The sequence below is a fragment of the Oryctolagus cuniculus genome, chromosome 18 (genome assembly GCF_051225735.1).
Source record: "Oryctolagus cuniculus isolate XC-2025 breed Fujian yellow rabbit chromosome 18, ASM5122573v1, whole genome shotgun sequence".
Lineage (NCBI taxonomy): Eukaryota > Metazoa > Chordata > Mammalia > Lagomorpha > Leporidae > Oryctolagus > Oryctolagus cuniculus.
This window is the reverse complement of record NC_142884.1, coordinates 70,844,442-70,866,113: the sequence shown is the minus strand read 5'-3', so window position 1 is coordinate 70,866,113 and position 21,672 is coordinate 70,844,442. Positions and strand designations below refer to the sequence as shown.

At 46.0% G+C, this 21,672-nt stretch overlaps 1 protein-coding gene across 9 annotated transcripts in view; it reads right to left on the bottom strand.

The window, feature by feature from the left end:
* WWOX (WW domain containing oxidoreductase) overlaps positions 1 to 21,672 on the bottom strand; it is a 1,024,395-nt gene that overhangs the window by 620,430 nt on the left and 382,293 nt on the right. The gene's annotated exons all lie outside the window — the stretch shown is intronic.

Genomic DNA, 21,672 nt, shown 5'->3' with positions numbered 1-21,672 from the left:
ACCTTATTGTGCTCTTCATCATTTGCTGCTGTTGGAGGCAAAAACTGATTTCAGAAGTAAAGCCTGGAACCCGGGCCAAGTGTGGAGGGCGTCTAGCAAACCCAGACCCCCTGATGTCAAGGCCAAGTTGGTTCACCCCGTTCTATGGAGCAACCTGCAGCGTCCTGCAGTTAGAGGGATAAGCTGTGTGAGCTCAAGAAAAGGAGGGGCAGTTTAGGAGGCTCTTCCACACCGTATTTCTTGAGGTGCGGTTCTGGAAGCGGTTCCCCCAGCCAGGCAGCACCAGCACTGAGTGGTGTTGGCACGTGGGAGCACAGCAGGACTGAGTTTCCTCGCCTTCCTACGATAATCCAGACATGCCCCCGCACTCAGCGGTGCACACCGCCATTTGGCTCAGGAGCATCAATGCTGCTCAAAGGATGCTGAACACGGCGGTGGCACACGGGTGACACAGATGCCGCATGCCTTTCTCGAGAATAAGGTGTGTGGTACGGCACAATGTGGGTGTCCCTCCATGTATTCAAAAAAATAAATAAAAACCACGGCGTTTTATGGGCCAACAAGACTAGAAGAATTCCAAAGCACTCCCTGGGAGTGTCAGAGCTATACAGTATCCATGAGATACAAACTGGAATATCCTCTCACTTGTCACAAACATGGTTTGTTTCTCTCTCACTTTTTATTTTGATCGCCAAGGGTCAGTTGCTTATAATAAACATCCATGTTTCCTAGGCCCAAATGACATTTGTAATGTGAAATCCAATCTGTGGTGCTTGCCCAGAAAAAAAATTTATATATATTACTGTTTATCTTATCTTCAAAAAATAGCGTGCGCGCGCTCTCTCTCTCTCTCTCTCTCTCACACACACACACACACACACACACACATACTGGGGGGGGGGGAGGACATGTTCTGTATCCCCAAGAGAGTCCTAGTACTGAGATCTTTCGTTTGCTCTCTGGTGGCTGAAAGAACCTACGACACTATCTGTGTCTATTACTTTATTCAAGATAATGTTGTCCATCTTTGAAAGATCTTGCTGCTCCAGGGTTCACAACAACACAGATTACAAGGCACCCGAGCCTGAAAAGAACTCAGGCTTAGCATAACACAGGATCTGGGCAAGTAACAATTAATTATTATTAATGAAGAAGACAGACCCTCTAACAAGAGTCCACACTGTAATGTCCTTCCCACCTCTCAGCCATGGCATCACAGGCCAGGCTTGAGGCAGGTGTGAGAGGAGGCACCTGGGCTGCCACGTGCCAGTGTACACGTGGATGGATGGACAGACGGACAAGTTTTTGGAGAATCTGGATCCACCTTTTAGGGGTGGGGGGAATGGAGCTCAAGGAGGTGCAGAATTCTCCTCCAGTGTTTTTTTTTCCTTTCTCCTGGGTTAAAATCAGAGTTAAGACTGTAGAAGCTCTACTCTTCATTTGACAGAGAGGCTAAGTCACTGACCCGATTCGTTCGTAAGGCGAAAGAGATAGAGAATGCGGACATGTGCCAAGAACACGCTCGGGCACCAGGCCAAGAGAACACGGCCTGTGTATCCACAGGGAGCACAGGCATGCCTCAGCTTTATGCTGGAGCCTGTTCACGTCCACAGAAGCCACTGTCTCAACACTTGAAGCCTGTTCTTCCTCCTACTCGAGGCGGCCCTATGCCAGCGTGTCCTGGGCACAGACTAACCTGGTCCTCAGTGGGGCACCCCTCAGTGCAGGGGTCTAGCTGCACTGAGCAGGGACAGCACGGCTCCTGCACAACATGTCTCTCCTCTGGGGCGCAGCCAAGCAAGTGTGCTTCTCTTTCCAAATCGCACTGCTCTCAAGAGGGAGAGAAAGGCCCAGTCTTCCTCTGCGGCCCTGGAGCCTTTCCACCCACTCGCTCTACAAAATCAGTTCATCTGGGTAATTTTTAAAGCACAGTGCGTGGGCCAGCTGGAACAAGTTGCCTCTTCCTGGCCAAATGCTTGGGGCTTCTTCCAGCCTGCAGCCTGTGTGCTCAGTGTGCTAGTGAGAGCCCAAGGGCCTGGCCAGGACTAGGAAGGAGGGTGTTGCTAACCAGACTCCCTAGTGTTCAGGAGCAAGGAGGAAGCCTTATTTCTGGGGGAGGCAAGTCACTGGGACCTGTGGTCCGGCAATGCTCTGGAGCCTGGCTCGATCTCCAGCACTGGACCAGGCTCTCTGGATGCCAAGGCCAAATACTTGTCCTAAAAATTAAAACGGAGGGGGATTTTCACAGAGAGACAAATTACTTTTACTTGCTCTAGTCTCCTCCAGCTCAGGGGTGACCTGAGCACCAGGTAGACCCCTGGTACGGTTCTGGTAGATCCTAGCTTTATTCTAGAAACTAAGCCAGTTAAATAAGATGCTGTCAAGCCAGAAGCTGCCTGGAACTCTTGGCAAGTGTGTTCCCTCAGTACAAAATAATATAAACAGAAAGGAACAATATTCTCTGTTTTCTCACTCCACACATTTTATAGGCTACAAACCAGAATTCATTTGGGATGGGCCACAAACTTTCAAAAAATAAGTTCTTTGTGTTTAAAAAGATCTTTAGATTTCAAGTTTCACAGAGTGCGGGCTCCCTATTGTGAATGTTCCCAATCTACTGTGATTTGTCGGCTCAGAAAAATTCAGGAAAAGTAATAGCCCACAGAACAGAAGGAATTGTGTGAAATGCACCACTTATCTCCTTTTGGGCACAAATGCACCCATTCTTCTTCTGGGGGCTCTACAACTCTTCCTGATGAGTATTCACATTAATTCATGTGCCTTTGGTTTCTCAAAGGCTCAGCTTAAGCACTGGAGGTGAGAAGTTGAAAGTGCACTCATAGAGAGATCTTCAGGATAAACCGAGTCATAGTACATAAATTCTAGGTGCTCAAGGACCAAAAAAAAAATAGTATCACGAAGCCACTGGCACCGTGACTCCCACTGAGGGATGGGCCAGTCCTCTGAGCATCTGTGAAACAACCGAGAGGAAATGTGCCTCCCATGCCATGTGAACCTGGGAAGAAAACTCTGAAAACAAAGGATGACAAGTACTAGAAAAATCCATACAAGGTTTCCTTAAAATCTGAAGTGGACAGATGCATTCCAAGAGACAGACCTTGCTAATGAACACTGCTTGACAAACTAACTTGATCTACAAACGCGAGTCTGAGACAGTACCTTTCTCCGAGGGTTTCCTTGAAGAGTATCTTTGACTTCACTGTTTCAAAACGTTCCCCTCTTCGGGGATAATATGCTCCCTAGATTTGCCAAAGAGCCATTCCCTAAGGCATCCTAGAGAATATATGACTTCATTTTTCCACAGATGTATTTCTATACACCTGGTGTTTTGGTTATTTATTAACCATGCCTACTTCTTTTTTTTTTTTTTTTTTTTTTTTTTTTTTTTTTTTTTTGACAGGCAGAGTGGACAGTGAGAGAGAGAGACAGAGAGAGAAAGGTCTTCCTTTGCCGTTGGTTCACCCTCCAATGGCCGCCGCTGCAGCCGGCGCACCGCGCTGATCCTGGCAGGAGCCAGGAGCCAGGTGCTTTTCCTGGTCTCCCATGGGGTGCAGGGCCCAAGCACCTGGGCCATCCTCCACTGCACTCCCTGGCCATAGCAGAGAGCTGGCCTGGAAGAGGGGCAACCGGGACAGAATCCGGCGCCCCAACCGGGACTAGAACCCGGTGTGCCGGCGCCGCAAGGTGGAGGATTAGCCTATTGAGCCACGGCGCCGGCTAACCATGCCTACTTCTATGGTTTCTAGCTTTATATCTTTAAAGTCATTAAAACTTAATAGGAGAATTAATCATAGAAGAAATCTCTCAAACACAGTTGCCAAGTACTTTTTCTTTTCCTTGACTGACATATTTAAAATGTATTTGAATGTTATTTATTTCATCACACCCAGGGAATAGAAAAAAATAACTTGCAGCTTCCAAGTTCAGAGAAAGCATAAAAATGTGATTTACTATTTATTGTACAGTTAGGCACATGCATATTATATATTGCATGTTAATCTTCGACTGGCTAAGTTTAGCGAATTTGACAACACTACTGTTTGCAAGTGAGGAAAAGGAATCGACATCTGTTCTCTTCCAGATATGATTCCTTCTTGGAAGGAATCAGAAATACTCCCAGGCCTTCTATTTTCTGGGTAAACTGATAGAACACAGGCAGCTTAAATGGACAGTCAAACCACAATGCCCCCTGGTGGTGAAACAAAGCATCTACATATGGACGTGTCTTCAGCATTTTGTGAATACGCTGGAGAGAAACCTTATTTTAATGGTGTGGACATTTTCTTTTCCCATTGATAAGAACACCAAAACAAAGATCACTGGTGCAATGAAGCTGCTTTTAAATGGAAAACAGAGAGTCTGTTAGTGAAATTAAGGGTTCCTTGTGGAAATCCTATTGCTCAAACTTCTTTTCCTAATGCTAAGGAACTACATCTGAATTCTGCAGTGAGGACCTGGAGGACATGAGAAGATCCGAACTGCAGCCCGAGTATATTTTTAACCGAATTTATGAAAGTGGAACAGTCGGCACTCACAGGTGGACCTGAGGGTCCGCTAGCTTATTTTCAGTTGAACTAAAATGGAATGAGAACACATTCCTGGTTTTAACCAGGGGACTGAGGACTCCATCTTCCCATCATGCGCTCAGGATGCACCTCTGATAAGCAGCTTAAAGGGAGCTTCCTCCTCGGGTCAGACATAAATAGAGATTCGTAGGTTCCCTTAATCCAGACACACATCGCTTCTGAGTTAGACCTCATAAATCTCAAGAACAGCCGGCAACACATGAAAGGCAATGTTGTGAGAAGGCTCCAACACATTAAATGAGAACTCTGAAATGTGGGTTCATTAATCATACAAACAATACCAATGCCTTGTAGGAATTAAGGAACGTAGTGCCATCCCTTCTCAGAACGCATCTCGTTCTGCCTCTTGCTATCTCTGGAAGCAGGCAGGCCCGGAACAGGGACTGACACCGCACTCCTCAACCTGCAGAGAAGTGGAGCCAGGAGCAGTGCAAGGTCACACAGCAGCTGAAGAGTGAAAATGTCACCCAAGACCCCTGTCCCAGAGCTGCCTGTTTTGCCAATGGCTTCTTTTGGAGAGCAAACATTTCCGGACACCTGACCTCTTAGCTCACGCCGTACAGAATGAAATTACCTGTATACTCATGTTCACACACTGTTCACAACAGCTAGAGAGCAGAAAAAACCCAAGTTCGTAAGCAATGAACAGGTCAACAAGATGTGGTCTATCCACACCGTAGAGTATTACTGAGTCATAAAAGAGGAAGTACTTGAACATGCCGAAAAGAGGTGAATCTGGAAAACACAGCACATACACAAAGAAATCAGACCCCAAGGCTGTGCACTGTTTGATTCCATTTATAGGAAACGTCTCAACAGGCAAATCCAGGCAGACAGAAGGCAGACGGGCGGAGAGGGGAGGGCAGAGCAGTGGTGGGATCTGGGGCTGCTCAGGAGAAGGTAATGCAATTGATGGAGTGTGGGGTGCAAAGCTCTGTGAGCACACAGGCCACTGAGCTGCAATCCTCTGGACAGGTGTCCTGTGTGGCACTGTGCTCTGTATCAATGAGCTGCCGAAGAAAAAGCAGACCACAGAGCTCAGAGCAAACAGGCCCAGCCAGGCTCCAGTGGACGTCCCATCCCTGAGGAGGGCCACGACAGGAAAAGGAAAATCTTATTTGCCTCCGAAGATACTGTGCCAAGCAGAACCCCATCTTACTTGTGCACCGAGGATGGGCCCCAGCTCCACATTCCAGAAACTTTCTGCATAAACTCTGGGAAGAAGCAGTGTTCCCTTGGATCTGCAATCTTGGGATGAGAGTGGTTTTCAGCCCCCACTGCTCTGCCCCCACAATACCCTTCCCCACCTGAGATTTGCATTCACTTAGCCTGAAGCATCACAACTTTCAAGACATTCTCAGGTGATATTTAGTCCAACAGAGGCCGGGGGCCACAGTTTAGGAGACAGCCAGGGGAAGCCATTCAGTAGTTAGAAGGAAAAGCTACATGAAGTGGTAGGTAGCATCCACCTCTGCAGGAGATCTCCACTTCCCATTCCTCTCCACTCTACCATTCAAACCTGTGCCGGTCCAGCAGCTGGGAGGTGGGCATCTCTATTTGGCCATTTTCACAAATTATGACAAAATGTTTACACAAGCAAAGGCATCAGAACGAGATAGGCAATGACTGTTCCAAGAATTGCTGCATTAAAAAAAAAAAAAAAAAAAAAAAAAGCCTGCGTGCTGCAGGGAGGGCTTGTAAGCTCCAAGTTCAGAGCGTTGTGGGCATTAACTGGGAGCTCTAATCACTGCCATTCCGCCGACCCTCTGTCCTGCCCCACATTCCTCGCTGTTGAAGGCCTAAGATTAATAGTCTCCCTGCCTCCGTCCCAGCAAGGCAAAGCGTATTTCCCTGGCTAGGTCTGCATCCAAGCTCAATGTGGGCAAACTCAAATGTGGCACCTGCATTACTCTGCCATCCAGAGAAAGAGACGTGCTGGCTTTGAGTTCTTGCTTTTGGAACTTCTTCGAGCCAGAAAATACTGACTCCTCGCAGGCCCAGCAAGGCAATGTTGTACATGCTCTCTGGATCTGTACTCATCAATGACAATTTTGGAAACACTGCCTGAATACTTCAGCATAGGAAAAACAGCATTTGGATTAAATGGTATTACCGGGGCTTCCAGCACAAACATACATATGTTCCCGAAAAGCGAGTCCAGCTGGAAGACTGCTCAGAATAATCAAGGCGGCACCCAGGCTGAGCCCCCCATTTTGTAAGCTGTAGCAAGTCATCCACCCACCCCAGTCCCAGGAAAATGCCGCTAGAGTCCCGGCCAGGTGTTCTGACAGCATGTGCCTGGCACGCTTCGCGTGGCCGAGTCAACGTGCAGAAGCGCTGCGATGCCTGGCACACTGGGGCAGCTTGCAGCGCAACAACACACAAACACAGAACAGGAAAAAATAGGGCGCATGAGGAGAAAAACAAAAGAATGAAGGAAGGAAGGAAGGAAGGAAGGAATGCAAAAATGATGCCTACGTTTGTACAGGGTAAAACTCAGAGGCAGAGGCAACGATTCAATTTAGTTTTGGCAACAGGGATGAAGACTTAACATCCACAGCAAATGCCAAGAAATCCATACCGGTTGTTTTATTCTGAAATCCCATCTCTGCCCAACGTGAGTCACACACACACACACACACACACACACACACTCACTACTGTGTTCAGTACAAGCAGCAGCATACCTGGGCTGCCAACTTCTACACCAGAAGGCTGCACTTGGCTCAATATGAGCTCCCACACTGGTCCCCCACTCCAAACCCCTCAATGTGAGCTGCTCTTGGTCTTTTCTCCTGCCATTACGTGGATTGGCTTCCCTTTTCCAATACTACACAGAAATCAGGTTTCAAGCCACTTTCTCTCCATTCCTTCTTTCCTCTTCCTTTAAAGACTCAATGCAGTGCGTCCTCAAAACGGAAAGGAGCATTTGGTTTTACTCAATCCTACTTAGCCCAAACCAGGACATCTATTTATAGTACCTACGGCTGGCATGTAAGGGAGGGGTCCCATGGCATGAAATTCAAGTTCTCAACATCCAGAGACAATGGGACCTACGTTCCTTTGACCTCATTTTTTCTCAAAGTCATCCCATGAGGGTATTTTACAAAGGCCAGTCTCAAGTTCCTGGGCTGAACACTAGAACCACAGGCAAGACAATAAGACATGGTCCCTACCCCATGAGAAGACTAGGCCTGAGAGGGCAGAGAGTCAAATACACAGTCACAATGGTGTAACAGCGCTCTGGGCCAGAAGCGAGGAGTCCTTGCCTAGTCTAGCCTCACAGTCCTAACACAACAGCTAAGTGACCTGCAGCCATTGTCACGTTCTTCCTGAGTCCCACTTGAACATTCGGAAAGGACAGCTAAGGGAAAAAGTAAAGAGGGGGCTGGCAACCAAAGTAAAACTAAACTATTACAAAGGGGCCAGTAGAGAGCCAGGGGTTCTCCATGGGCCAGCTACCCTGGCCTCCGCCCTCAGTGTGTGACGCCCTTGCCGCAGGATCAAGGCCAGATGGAAAAGAACACCTCACTGCAGCCCCTTTCCCAGGCAGAGCTTTCTGGCCATGGGAGGTCCCTGGAGTCTCCACTGCTTCGCCCCTTAAGAGATAGGCACTGTCACCATTTTTCATATGGAAGGCAACGCACCCGGATGGTTTTGACACTTAGGAAAATTCAGCTTTAATCAAACTTGGTTAAGTTAATTATTGACTCAACAAGGATGAAACTAGAATAAAATCACTTTTGCCTTAAGCCAAACTATTAAGAAGCCTCATATAGTTAATAGACTGAAAGTCCTCAGAATTATTTCTCCAGCCTTCATAATATTAAATCTCAACTCAATCATGGCTGTGCTTATCTCTCAATGCCAACGAAGGAGAGACAACTGAGGAAGCTGCGCTTGCATGTAAGGAAGAAGGGACAGGCAGGGTGGGGTCGGGGGACAATGAGTAACTTCCAAAAACAAACCCACCACTCGGCTTTACTCAACCAGTACAATGACACACTGTCTCTTTTGAATTTTTATGATCATGAAAGGCTCTCAATTTTTACATGTCAGGAACTTCCTGTTGACCCCAAGATGTGCAGCCCTTCTTCCACTTCTAGAACATTCACACCCCCATCAACACCACAGCATGCTCAGTGGGGAGGGCTTTATTTGATCCCAACTCTGTGAGCAGGGCATTACACTGTAGCTTGCAGGAGGGGCCACCCTGCCAATCTCACCTCTGTGTGGGGCAGAGACACACCTCCTCACCACCACGCTGCTCTCTAAGTTCTCACAGCACTACAGAAAACCCCACTAATTAGATGGCAACATTTACAAAGCAGTAAGAATAAATCACACGATACACACTAAGAAGTTCCAGTTATTTATTTTTTTCCTTATAATGATGACTTCTTCATGAACTTTTCTCTTTATGTTTTTAAGTAAAATCTCTTGTGAAATAGTTTTTTGTTTGTTTGTTTGTTTTGTTTTGTTTTTTGTTTGTTTTTTTTTTTGTTTTGACAGGCAGAATGGACAGTGAGAGAGAGAGACAGAGAGAAAGGTCTTCCTTTTTGCCGGTGGTTCACCCTCCAATGGCCGCCGCGGCTGGCGCGCTGCGGCCGGCGCACCGCGATGATCCGATGGCAGGAGCCAGGTACTTCTCCTGGTCTTCCATGGGGTGCAGGGCCCAAGGACTTGGGCCATCTTCCACTGCACTCCCTGGCCACAGCAGAGAGCTGGCCTGGAAGAGGGGCAACCGGGACAGAATCCAGTGCCCTGACCACGACTAGAACCCGGGGTGCCAGCGCCACAGGCGGAGGATTAGCATAGTGAGCTGCGGCGCCGGCCAAGGCTGCTTACCATTTCAACAAATAGCATCAAACAAAATCACAGTTTAAAGTTATCCGGCCTCACAGATACAGTGATCACAAACTCAGACCTGGGCATTCACTGCCTTTGCCCAGGGTTCTCCCAGTGCCAGAACTCACAGCTAAGAGCTGAGAAAGAGCCTGGTCTCCTGAGGAGTCCCAACAGGCGGGCTCTCTGGAGACAAGCCTGCCTTAGAGGTAAACTGACAAGCGTTTCTACCCACAAGGCACCCGTCAGGTGTTCAGTAGACTTGTGAGTGTCTATTTAAGCATCTTTTCTCTTAAGGAATCTCTGATAAATAGAAAAAAAGTACATTGATTTGGATTCTGTACACAGATAAAAAATTTTCAATTATAAAAGTAATCCTTGCTCACTCTAGGACAAATTCGTCCAAAGCACTCTATGGCCAATGTGTCTATGGCTTGTTATCCCAATCCACAGCCCACTACTCATCTTGCTAGACCTTGTAGAAAACAAAGATGCATATTAAATAATGATTTTTAATTTGAAAAAAAAAAACAGCAATCAATGAAGTCTGTCCACTTTGTAGTACGTCACGTCCGAGGGTTCTGACCTCCTGGGTTCAGCCATGCAATTAGACACCTCAGTTCACTGGCTGGTGGTGAACTAGGTCGCAGCAAAGCACACGAGGAGGAAACAGCAAGGCTCTCTAAGGACGGGCCTGCAACCTTCGGAACGGGCCGTCACCACGGGATGGACATCAGCCTCTTACTCGACTGACAGGCCTTCCTCCGGCTATAGGATCTCGACTGTAATTACAGGAAAGGCCATGCCATAAAGATGGGGGGAGGAGCCAATTGACAAAAAGCTCAATGTGCTGACTCCAGGACCGATGGCCCAGCCTTAAGTTTCTTGTTCTCAAAAAGTGACTGCTGCACAGTCCATTAAGCCAGAGTCACGTACACCCAGGAGATGGGGCATTTCCCATCAAAGGACACGTGGGAGGCTCCCAGAGCAGACACCTGCACTCGGCATCAGAAAGGTCATTGGAGTGTTGCCAACCAAAACACATTCTCAAGAGGCACAAAATTTTTTTGCTGCTGTCTTTATTTTCTTTGGTTCATTTACTGCTTTGTGTTTGTATCATATGCATTTACTGATTCATGCAAAATACTGAAGGAAATTCAGTTTTCTCTGGGTTCTAAACCTCCCCTAAGCCTCTGGTTCCCAACTTTGTTACCGTCCCATCATAATCCTAGTCTGGAATCCTTGCTTTATGTAGTAAAACAGAGTTACAACTAATCTATTCACAGAGGGAAAATTCAGGACAGTCACACATCATGTGTGGGTCCAGCCGCATGCTTGGCTCCATGTCTTCTGTGAGCCACCGTTTCTTTATCTGTAAAGTCGAGGCAGGATCGTTGTGAGAGATTATATTGTATACTTATACAGATGTAAAAACATGGCACATGCTACACACAGATCAGTTATATTCATGATGGTGATTTTAATTTTTATGGCATTAATCAGAACTTATACATGGAATGATTCTCCTTGAACACTCCAAAGACATAATACAAACAACTCAACTGTCACTGCAGAATCTAGAATGACCACATGACCTTCTGTCGGTACAGAGAACCACAAACACACAAACTACAGACACAAGTGGGCCTGGCTGCATGCAATGTGAAATTGTGTGCAGCAATCCAACTGTCCTTCACTCAAGTGGGTAAGCGTGCCACTGGGATGGTTCTGCCAACAAATCCTTTCTTCCCATGAAAGCTTCTAGACCAAGACAGACAAGGCTAAACTCTAAATGCTGAATGGCCTCCCAGCACAGGATCTTTTCGTGGGCAATTCTAGCTTACAGTTGGTGAGTGCAGGTCTGCATGGACAATGGAAGTAGAAAACATGTAATACCCCACTACATCACGAGCTTGAAGTTTTTTCCAGCCTTCTCCCAGGAGCAAGGCCAAGCTCCAACAGCAGCACAAAACTGGGAATAAACTCACAAAGACGTGGTCACCGCAGAGTGGGCCAGTCTTCCTGCTACAGGGAGAACCACACGACGTTCATCAAAATGCCACTTCATCATGATGGTAAATCCCGAGTATCTCCCACAGTGACAGCACACGATTAGTAACGAGTGCTTAGAGTACTGTGCTGAGCAAGATTCTGACCGATGAATGATATCTGTCATGGGTAAAGGACTTAGGAAGTGAATGCATGTCTGCTGGAAACTTACTCCAGGACTCACAAATATTCAGAATATCAAGCATAAGCCCTCCTATAATTTGTCAAAAAGCACTGTAAATGATGGAAAATGCACATCTTGATAGAATTCTACATATTCTCACAGAACCAATTACTTCCTAAATTATAATTCTGTAAGTCATTGTAAGTTATTCTGGCATCTAAGTACAATGAAACTTCCCCAAACTGACACATCAAAAAAATTTCAACACACATCTGATCTGCCTTGGGGGTTAAGGTAAGGAGAGAGATTGTGAAAACCTCTTAGTGGCAGGCCCTGGTCTCAGGCCCTAGGGTGAGATACTGTATCCTGCTTACTATCATAGCCCTCGGTGTTGAAGTATGAGTGCTCCATATGCTGCAGACAATTTAATGTGGAAGGGATGCTGAACATGTTTAGTTCTAACACACTATGGAGTGGATCTTACATACAGATGAGAAAAGAGAGGCTGGGAAACTATAGGAATTTGCCTTAATTGCTAAACAGTCACTGAGAGGGACCATCCACTGGACTCAGTCATGAGTTACCTTGCCAAGTGCTAGTAAGCAGCAGAGAAACAAATTATTCACTTTGAGCAAACACACACACACACACACACACACACACACGACTGAGTGCCCTTGTGTAGCAGTGCACTTACCTTCTAAGTGTTCCCTGATTCATGACATGAAAATGGTCAGTCAGTCGGTCAACCAGGACTCTTCAAGGGACATTGGCGAGTTTCAGAAAGCTGCTGAACCACCCAAAGCATATCTCTGCTCCCCTACTCCTTTCCTATGTGTAGAGTATCAAGTACCTCCTGCCACTCTTTCAACACCTAAGTTCCAGGGAGAACCCTGGGCTGCAGCAGCCTGGGGAAGGAAAGCCAGGAAATGGAACTGCAGTATGTGCAGTGATGCTCAGGTACCTAGAGGCACCGAGGCCCCTGCTGCCCACTACCCAAATGACTGTTACTCAAAACAGCTTTATGTACTCAAATTTTCTCCTGAAGCTCCAAATTCAGCTCTCATCTTCCGGTTTGCAAATAAGGAAACTCCAGGTGGAAGTCGGCAATTCCCAGTTCAATTGCTCATTCTCACACACACGCAATGCACACTCTAACACTTCATTGAATACCATGAGATCCTAAATGCATATCAGCATGACAGAAGGGCGAGAAATAAATCCAGCAAGTGTTCACCAAGCCACCTCTTAGGTGGTAAGCTGGTTAGTATTAGAAATGGAGAGATAATCGAAAATGAATCTTGATGTGAATGGAAGGGGAGAGGGAGTGGGAAAGGGGAGGGTTGTGGGTGGGAGGGACGGTATGGGGGAAGCCATTGTAATCCATAAATCGTACTTTGGAAATTTATATTCATTAAATAAAAGTTAAAAAAAAAAGAAATGGAGTAAAATACGGTTCCTTTCCCCATGTGGGGGTGGCCCATCCAACAGGAAGGGTGACAGTGTAACTGGACTACTGTTACACAAGCGTCTATGGTGCTGTGGCAGATGAGGGAGCCGTGATCCACTGACCAGGTTAGTAAAGGACTGGGATGACGCTGTGCGAGACTCAGTGCTAGGAGCATTGCACTTGCAGGATGGAGAGCAAAGGCAGGAGCGGAGACTCCGAGAGGGTGCATCTGGCACAGCAGACTCAGAGTGGCGAATTCAGTCCAGCTTGGCTAAAGCATAACGTTGACCAAGAGGGTGAGTAGACTGGAAACAAAGAAGGCTGCAGCGGTCACCCAGGGGTAGTTCAGGTGCTTGGCAGCCAAGCTGAGTGGCCAAACCACCCCTGCCACATGACACACAGCTAGTTTCACTTTATGAGCTCCTGCTAATGAGTCCTGTTTTGCAGTGGATCAAATGGTCAAGAGGGGAATGTTCTCTGAGCCATTCTGTAGGGTGAGAAACTGACTACTGGGCTTGAAAAATAAGGGGGTTCCTTGGAAAGATTCCCTGCAGTCCCAGAATTGATGTTCAGAGAATAGCCCATTGAATTTACTGCAAAACAGAAATGAAGGCAAAATGTTTGGTCACAGAGCTGGGTGCTTTCCAATCCAAAGAAGGATGTCTGACGAATGGGAGTCCATCATTTCATGCAACCTCAGCACCAAGTCAAAATGCCTGGTCTGCTTCCTTCTCTAACCCACAAAAAGCTAGAAGTGTCAACTTCACCCAATGTTGGAAACATCTGAGTACACGCGACCTCCCTGTGAAAAGTGTAAATACGTTTACAGGAATGAGAGCACTAGCACAGGAGAATTCTACTAATTACAAATGCCAGAAAGGCCTGAAGTAATGGCTGAGGACAAAGGTGAGCACAGGCTCGCAGACATTGGTAATGGAGTAGGTCCCTTTAAAATAGACCGTGACACCTCAAGTGACCACAGGGCTGAGGCAGCCAAATGACAAGCGGTTTACTGCACTTTGAACAGGTTCTATTCATTCACACTTGATTGCATCAGGATTTCGTATCACCACCAGGTTATTTACCTGTGTGTCTCTAGTAAGCAAAGGTTCACCCAAAATGCAAACCAACCTACACCACAAAGAAAAAACAATCCCCCCCTCATCTGAACAAATCATTTAGTGTAAAAATAAACAGAACTAGAAATTGTCTCTAATAAACTAATATTAGTCTCCCCAGAGGGTTAATTATGTCGCTCCGTATTTTAAGAAGAATGGAAATTGCCAGTTTCAACAGATGTTCTTTTAAAAGAATTGGTTATCTGGGAAATGATGGGTCTTTGTTAGAGCTTACCCCAGTGGAATATAAACATTGAAATCATCCGACTATCTGTCAGCCCCTCCTCCTCCCCACAACTGTTGTGCACACCAGCAATGCCGCCTTCAGCTGAAAGCAGCTTGGGTGAGGACTGTCCCAGTCAGGACACATGTTACAAGGATTTCCAGACTCCCCCTGAGCCATCCCCGTGACCCAACACAGCAGCTCCCTTTCATAACAACCCCCAGCAGGAGCACTCAGCCCATGGCCGCACCCAGCCTATTTCTTGAACTCAGGGAATGAGAATGAAATGAATGAGATGTTGACCATACACACACACAGAGAGAGAGAGAGAGAGAGAGAGAGAGAGAGACAGAGAGAGAGTTAGAGCTTCCTGAAAATGTAAGGCTTGCCCAAACTCAGTTTAAGTTCTCAAGCATCTAAAGTACACATTACATGCATGCTAATATGCTTAGGAGAGATGTTCTCAGACAGGAATGAAAGTGCGAGCTTCACTGGAACGGTGGGCAGAGGGAGAAGAGAGATCACAAGTGTACCCCTTTTTCCTAAGTGGCATTCATAGATACTGAAACGCAGGCTAGCAAGTTCCCAGAACAAGAGTTTCCACTTGGGTATCTGGCCAAGCAAAGAGAAGAAAAATATCCTCAATGTGACAGTTCATTATTCCAAGTTGAATGACCTCCACTGACCCGGGGGTGTGGGCGGAACGTTTGTTCTTGTGTTGCAGCTGGTAGTGGGTGTCTGGCTGCCAACCTCACTTGACCTACCTCTTCATTATCATCCTGGTTAGACTCACTTCACAGATAGGGAAACTGAGGCTGAGGGAGATTAATGACTCCTACGGAAAACTTAACAGAATCGGCTTTCGCTATTGATCTGCTGGTAACAAGCATAAAATCTCATCTCAGCCAGAAAGGTAAGCAGATAACTATTGATCCCCTGAACTGTTTCTGAACAGGCCTGCTCACCATAGGATTTAGACACTGAGAGACTGGACAGTTTCATGTCCCACAGGCAGGATGGGAGCAGGCAGCCTGGCGCCATCATTGGTGGGAAGGTCCTAAATGACAATAAGACCAGAAGAATGGAGGTGAGGGATGTGGCTTACTGGACTCCTGCTATGCAACAGAGCTGAAAGAGCTGCTATGTGCCTGTCAGTCATCTAGTTGGCCCCACTATTCTGCTGTGGAGATATCATCATACCAACTGTACAGGCAAGGAAACCAGGACTCAGAGGTGGTGTCTCTGTCCCAGGGTCACATAGCTTTCAAGTGGCCAATGAACAGTAGCCCAGGACTGCCTGGTTCACAGCCTGCCTCCTTCCAGCACATCCACCATATGCTGAGGACTGATGAGCACAGAACACTGCTGCTATTCCCCCACTGGACCTCCAGAAGCTCTCAGAGAAGCCACGTGAGGCCCCAAGGGTAAGGCAGGGCCAACAAGGGATCAGACCAATCGTGCTCAGAGGTCCCAACAGAGACTCAGATGAAAAGGCACAAAGCATCACATTTATGGAGCAAAACTTAGAAAAAAACTCAATCTCAGTCCTAAGAAAAGGGCTCAGGTGCACCATCATGCAGATCAAACATCAGCCATTCCCAGAAGGACCCAGCACCTGGATCAGGATGTGAACTGTGCCACTCGAGATGAGCTGCACAGAGCCTGCCGTGCTGCTGGGAGGAGACCCAGAGCATCCACAGAGTATCCTGAAATGCACCACTGAGCTCACTGCTACAACTGTCTGTGCCTACCTCAGGGTACTGGGATAAAGCACTTCCTTGAATGAGGGTCTCCCACCATCCCTCCATGCCCACCAGGTGTAGGAGGACCCTTTGGAATCCATGCAGAGTGTAGTTCCCAATCTCCTGTGGAGTTCCCCACCTGCTCCACAGCTCAGAAACTAGTCTGGGACCACAACAAACACAAACTGAGAGAAAGAAGGTCCCAGCTCCACCTAGTCTAGAAACTCCGTGGCAGCCTGGGGGATGTGGAACTTGCTTTAGGTTGAAACACTCCTTTTCCTTCTCCAGGTCAGGCCCCTGGGAAGAAGTTCATTTGATGACATAAAAGTCACCTTATTTCCAATTTTAGTGTTTGACTTGGTGGATTCACAAGAGGAGGAGAAGGAAGTTCATGAGGCAATCTCTACTACCCCTTTCCTGTATGCTTTTAGGGGTTGAGAACACTTGTCTCTCCTTTTGTAAACAACTTAACTTGTTGTTCCCATAACATCTTTGCCCCTAAGAAGTGCCAGTCTCCATGGATTAGGACATCCTCATCAATAAAGAGATATTCTTGCTTCTAAAAAAAAAGAAGAGGAGAGGGGAGAGGAGAGGAGATAGGAGAGAGGAAACAAACAAAGAAGAAAAAAAAAGAACCTTGATTCTAAACACTAGCTATCAACAGGGGGCAATTTTGTTCCCCACAGGGCATTTGCCAGTATCTGCAGTCATTTTTGACTATTCCAAGGCTGGGGTGGGGGGCATGGTGGAAAGAGTTCTACCAGCACCTAATGGAGCGAAGTCATGGGTGCTGCTAGACACTCTGTAACACACAGAAGAGACTCCACTGCGAAGAATGACTTGGTGCCCAATACCAATACCAACAGGGGAGAGGCTGAGCACCCGGAACTAGAAAGAACACCTGCAGTAAGTCCTAAATAGATAGCAAGTGAGCAGTGCCTTTGCCTTTTCCAGAACCTCAGCATATAATGCTCCTGATATTATAACAGCAAGCAAAGATGGAGCATAAATGACTCCCTTCAGAAGTGTGGGCTACATCAAGGTGGCATGTACCAATGCCATCTCACTAGTCCAAGTGATCAATTTCTGTTCACAATTGATCATAATGATAGGACTAAGAGCCAAAGGGATCACATAAACAAGACTAGTGTCTGCAAATACTAGCTGATAGAATAAAAAAGGGAGAGAACGATCCAACATGGGAAGCGAGATACACAGCAGACTCATAGAATGGCGGATGTCCTAAATAGCACTCTGGTCTCAGAATCAGCCCTTAAGGCATGCGGATCTGGCTGAAAATCATGAGAGTATTTCAGGCATGAAAAGCCAAGACACTATGGCAAAACAAACAAACAAACAAACAAACAAAAAAAAAACCAAACCTAAATGAAAGATCTCTGAGAGTGAGATGCCAGTGGAAAGAACAGGTCATCAAAGAAGGAGGTACCTTTCTCTGAAGGGAGGAGAGAACTTCCACTCTGACTACCACCTTGTCTAAATATGATCAGAGTCGGTGAACTCAAAAGGCTTCCATAGCCTTGGCAACTCATGACAAGAGCCTAGGGTGATTACTGATGCCATAAACAAGAGTGTCAATTTGTTAAGTCAACAACATGAGTCACTGTGCACTTACTCCTCACGTAGGATCTCTGTCCTTAATGTGCTGTACATTGTGATTTAATGCTATAACTAGTACTCAAACAGCATTTTTCACTTTGTGTTTCTATGTGGGTGCAAATTGTTGAAATCTTTACTTAATATATGCTAAACTGATCTTCTGTATATAAAGAGAATTGAAAATGAAAAAAAAAAAAAAAAAAAAAAAAGAAGTGTGGGCTGATCCTTAACAGATCTCATTAGTTAGTATTAGTAGATGGGATGTGGCAATGCAGAAACAATTCCCAGCGGCTCAACTCTGCTAATGCACCTGCTTTTTCAGGCAGGAACATCACCAAATCCTTGTTTTACTCACTCAGGGAAACCTAGCACCTATCTGTAGCAACAAGCATGAGATTAAAAAAAAAAGCAGAAAAAAAAAACTGAAAAAAAGATAAATTATTTATCAAACATAAATATTAAAGAAAATTGCAAAACATAGTCTGGTGTCACCATGCTGTTGTTAGAGAATCATCTTGTTATAGCTTCTGGCAAAATGCTGTGTCCTTAGCATCGGTACAGCAGAGCCGTCTGGGTGTACAGACCAGGCCCCGTGTGTCTGCTTGCTGTCGAGGACACTCAGCAGCATGCCAACTGGCTTGTCACCCCCTAGTGCAAACCGTGCAGAGACCCGACTGGGAATCAGCCTGAATTAGGAACAGATCACGAACTTAATCTGAACCAAGACTGCAATTTCAACGCACACAGTGGCAGGCTGCACCCAGGTGTCACTGGCTCAGGACAGCCAAGTGCTGAACTGTCAGCAATTGTATAAGCTGGTTGCTGATACATCCGTTATTAATTAATGAATCACATAAACCTATGATTAAATATGTGATCTAAGGAAACCGAGGTAAAAAACACTTCTGAAGAGTTTTGGTATATTTAACCGTCATCTGTGCTTTTAAGGTCATTTCCATTGGTTGTGTCCATATGGTGGAGGATTCCATACAACAACACTGGTTGGGGACTGTACTTCTTCCCATCTCTGCATCCAGTGACGTCACATGTTCACAGCTTGAGATCAGCCATAGCATGAATGTTTACACCACCGTCATCAGCAAACACTCCCAGCCCTCACCAATAGCGCCAGTTGTCAAACATTTACCAATCACCACCACACCCACCCCACACAGACATCAGGTAAATGGCAGCAGCATTCACAAAGGGATTTTTGTTTCGGAACAGAACGTCTATTATTCACAGTTCAGCCTACTCTCTTCAGCAGCTGCAAGTGCTCCTAGGTAACCAAGAAGTTTAATAAGTCTGTATGATAATAATTAAACACTGTAAATAATTCATCTGCTGAAACTTCCTGACTGGCCCTTTATGCCACTGCAGAAAAGTGATCCGCGCTGACGTTCTGAATAAGATTGGCAAAATAAGTGCGTGGAGAAGTGGCGGTGGAAAGTAGGTTTGCTCTCAATAATGTATGAAGCCCCATGCTGAGGAGAGGGATCCTTGGCACAGCAGCTCGGCGGCAATCTGTTCTTTCATCTGGAGCCGGCATCCAGGCGAAGGTGCTGCCCCGACTCAGAAGCACAATTGCTCACTTGTGAGCAGATGTCCTTCACGCGGCGGGCAGCGCGCTTTCAACACAGCGCTGAACAAACGCATGCTGCGCGACAGCCTCCCCTCGCCATTACTGGAAGAACACAGTATATATTAATTTAGCAGGTTGCTGAATAATGTTTGAAAGGGGGATTTATGAAGTAGAAAGATCACATGGCAAGGCCAAATGACTTTTCTGCCAGAGGAAAAAAGAAAGGGAGTTCGTTTCTTAAGGAGATTGAGGTGGAGGGAGACGGACCGATTCTGGCCTCCAAAAGAAATGTGAATCAGGCTGGCGCCGCAGCTCACTAGGCTAATCCTCCGCCTGCGGCGCCGACACCCCAGGTTCTAGTCCCGGTCGGGGTGCCGGATTCTGTCCCAGTTGCTCTTCTTCCATTCCATCTCTCTGCTGAGGCCCGGGAAGGCAGTGGAGCATGGCCCAAGTGGTTGGGTCCTGCACCTGCATGGGAGGCCAGGAGGAAGCGCCTGGCTCCTGGCTTCAGATCGGCGCGGCGCTGACTTTTTTTCTATCTCTACAATAAATAGCAATTTAAAAAAAAACAGGAATATAGAATCTCAGAGACTATCTCTCTTCAAAGATTTGCTTTGTTTTTCCTCATATAACCTTCACATTTTGGGTTTGTTCATAGTAAGCTTTTATCTCTTCCAGACTTCCTTTTTAAAAAAAAATTGGTGTCCAGATTAGGGGGTGAACCAACAGAAGGAAGACCTTTCTCTCTGTCTCTCTGCCTGTAAAAAGAGGGAAGGAAAGGAAAGGAAAGGAAAGGAAAGGAAAGGAAAGGAAAGGAAAGGAAAGGAAAGGAAAGGAAAGGAAAGGAAAGGAAAGGAAAGGAAAGGAAAGGAAAGGAAAGGAAAGGAAAGGAAAGGAAAGGAAAGGAAAGGAAAGGAAAGGAAAGGAAAGGAAGGAAAGGAAAGGAAAGGAAAGGAAAGGAAAGGAAAGGAAAGGAAAGGAAAGGAAAGGAAAGGAAAGGAAAGGAAAGAAAGGAAAGGAAAGGAAAGGAAAGAAAGGAAAGGAAAGGAAAGGAAAGGAAAGGAAAGGAAAGGAAAGGAAAGGAAAGGAAAGGAAAGGAAAGGAAAGGAAAGGAAAGGAAAGGAAAGGAAAGGAAAGGAAAGGAAAGGAAAGGAAAGGAAAGGAAAGGAAAGGAAAGGAAAGGAAAGGAAAGGAAAGGAAAGGAAAGGAAAGGAAAGGAAAGGAAAGGAAAGGAAAGGAAAGGAAAGGAAAGGAAAGGAAAGGAAAGGAAAGGAAAGGAAAGGAAAGGAAAGGAAAGGAAAGGAAAGGAAGGAAAGGAAAGGAAAGGAAAGGAAAGGAAAGGAAAGGAAAGGAAAGGAAAGGAAAGGAAAGGAAAGGAAAGGAAAGGAAAGGAAAGGAAAGGAAAGGAAAGGAAAAAAGGAAAGGAAAGGAAAGGAAAGGAAAGGAAAGGAAAGGAAAGGAAAGGAAAGGAAAGGAAAGGAAAGGAAGGAAAGGAAAGGAAAGGAAAGGAAAGGAAAGGAAAGGAAAGGAAAGGAAAGGAAAGGAAAGGAAAGGAAAGGAAAGGAAAGGAAAGGAAAGGAAAGGAAAGGAAAGGAAAGGAAAGGAAAGGAAAAGGAAAGGAAAAGGAAAGGAAAAAGGAAAGGAAAAAGGAAAGGAAAAAGGAAAGGAAAAAGGAAAGGAAAAAGGAAAGGAAAAAGGAAAGGAAAAAGGAAAGGAAAGGAAAGGAAAGGAAAGGAAAGGAAAGGAAAGGAAAGGAAAAAGAAAAAGAAAAAGAAAAGAAAAAGAAAAAGAAAAAAGAAAAAGAAAAAGAAAAAGAAAAAGAAAAAGAAAAAGAAATAAAGAAAGAAACGTGAATCAGCAAAACAGGGCTCCGGCAGACTCAATAGGGCAGGTCCGAATCAAAGTCATAGTTTAACATCCACCTTCCTAAAGACTGCTTTTACCTAGTACAGAGTTTGATTAAAAGTGTCTGTAGCTGGGAGAACATGTGTGTGTATGTATGTGTGTGTATGTGTTGGAGGGGGAGTGTTAGGACTCAGGGAATATGGGAACTCTATACTTTCTCCCCTCAATTCAGTTGTAAACTTCAACTTGCTCTAAAAAATAAAGTTTATTAATTTAAAGAAAAAACTGCAGGTAGCCCTCAGCCTTGTATTCAGTTGAACTGTTTCCTTTCTGGTTGAGAGGCCAAATGGAAGGTCTTTCAGCACCGGCCCCAGCGTGTTTTCAGTACTGGACTTATTCCCAGGGAGTCTCATCCAGTGACTGCTTCTCACACCTGGACTGTATATCAGCCTTGTGGGAGGGCACAGCAG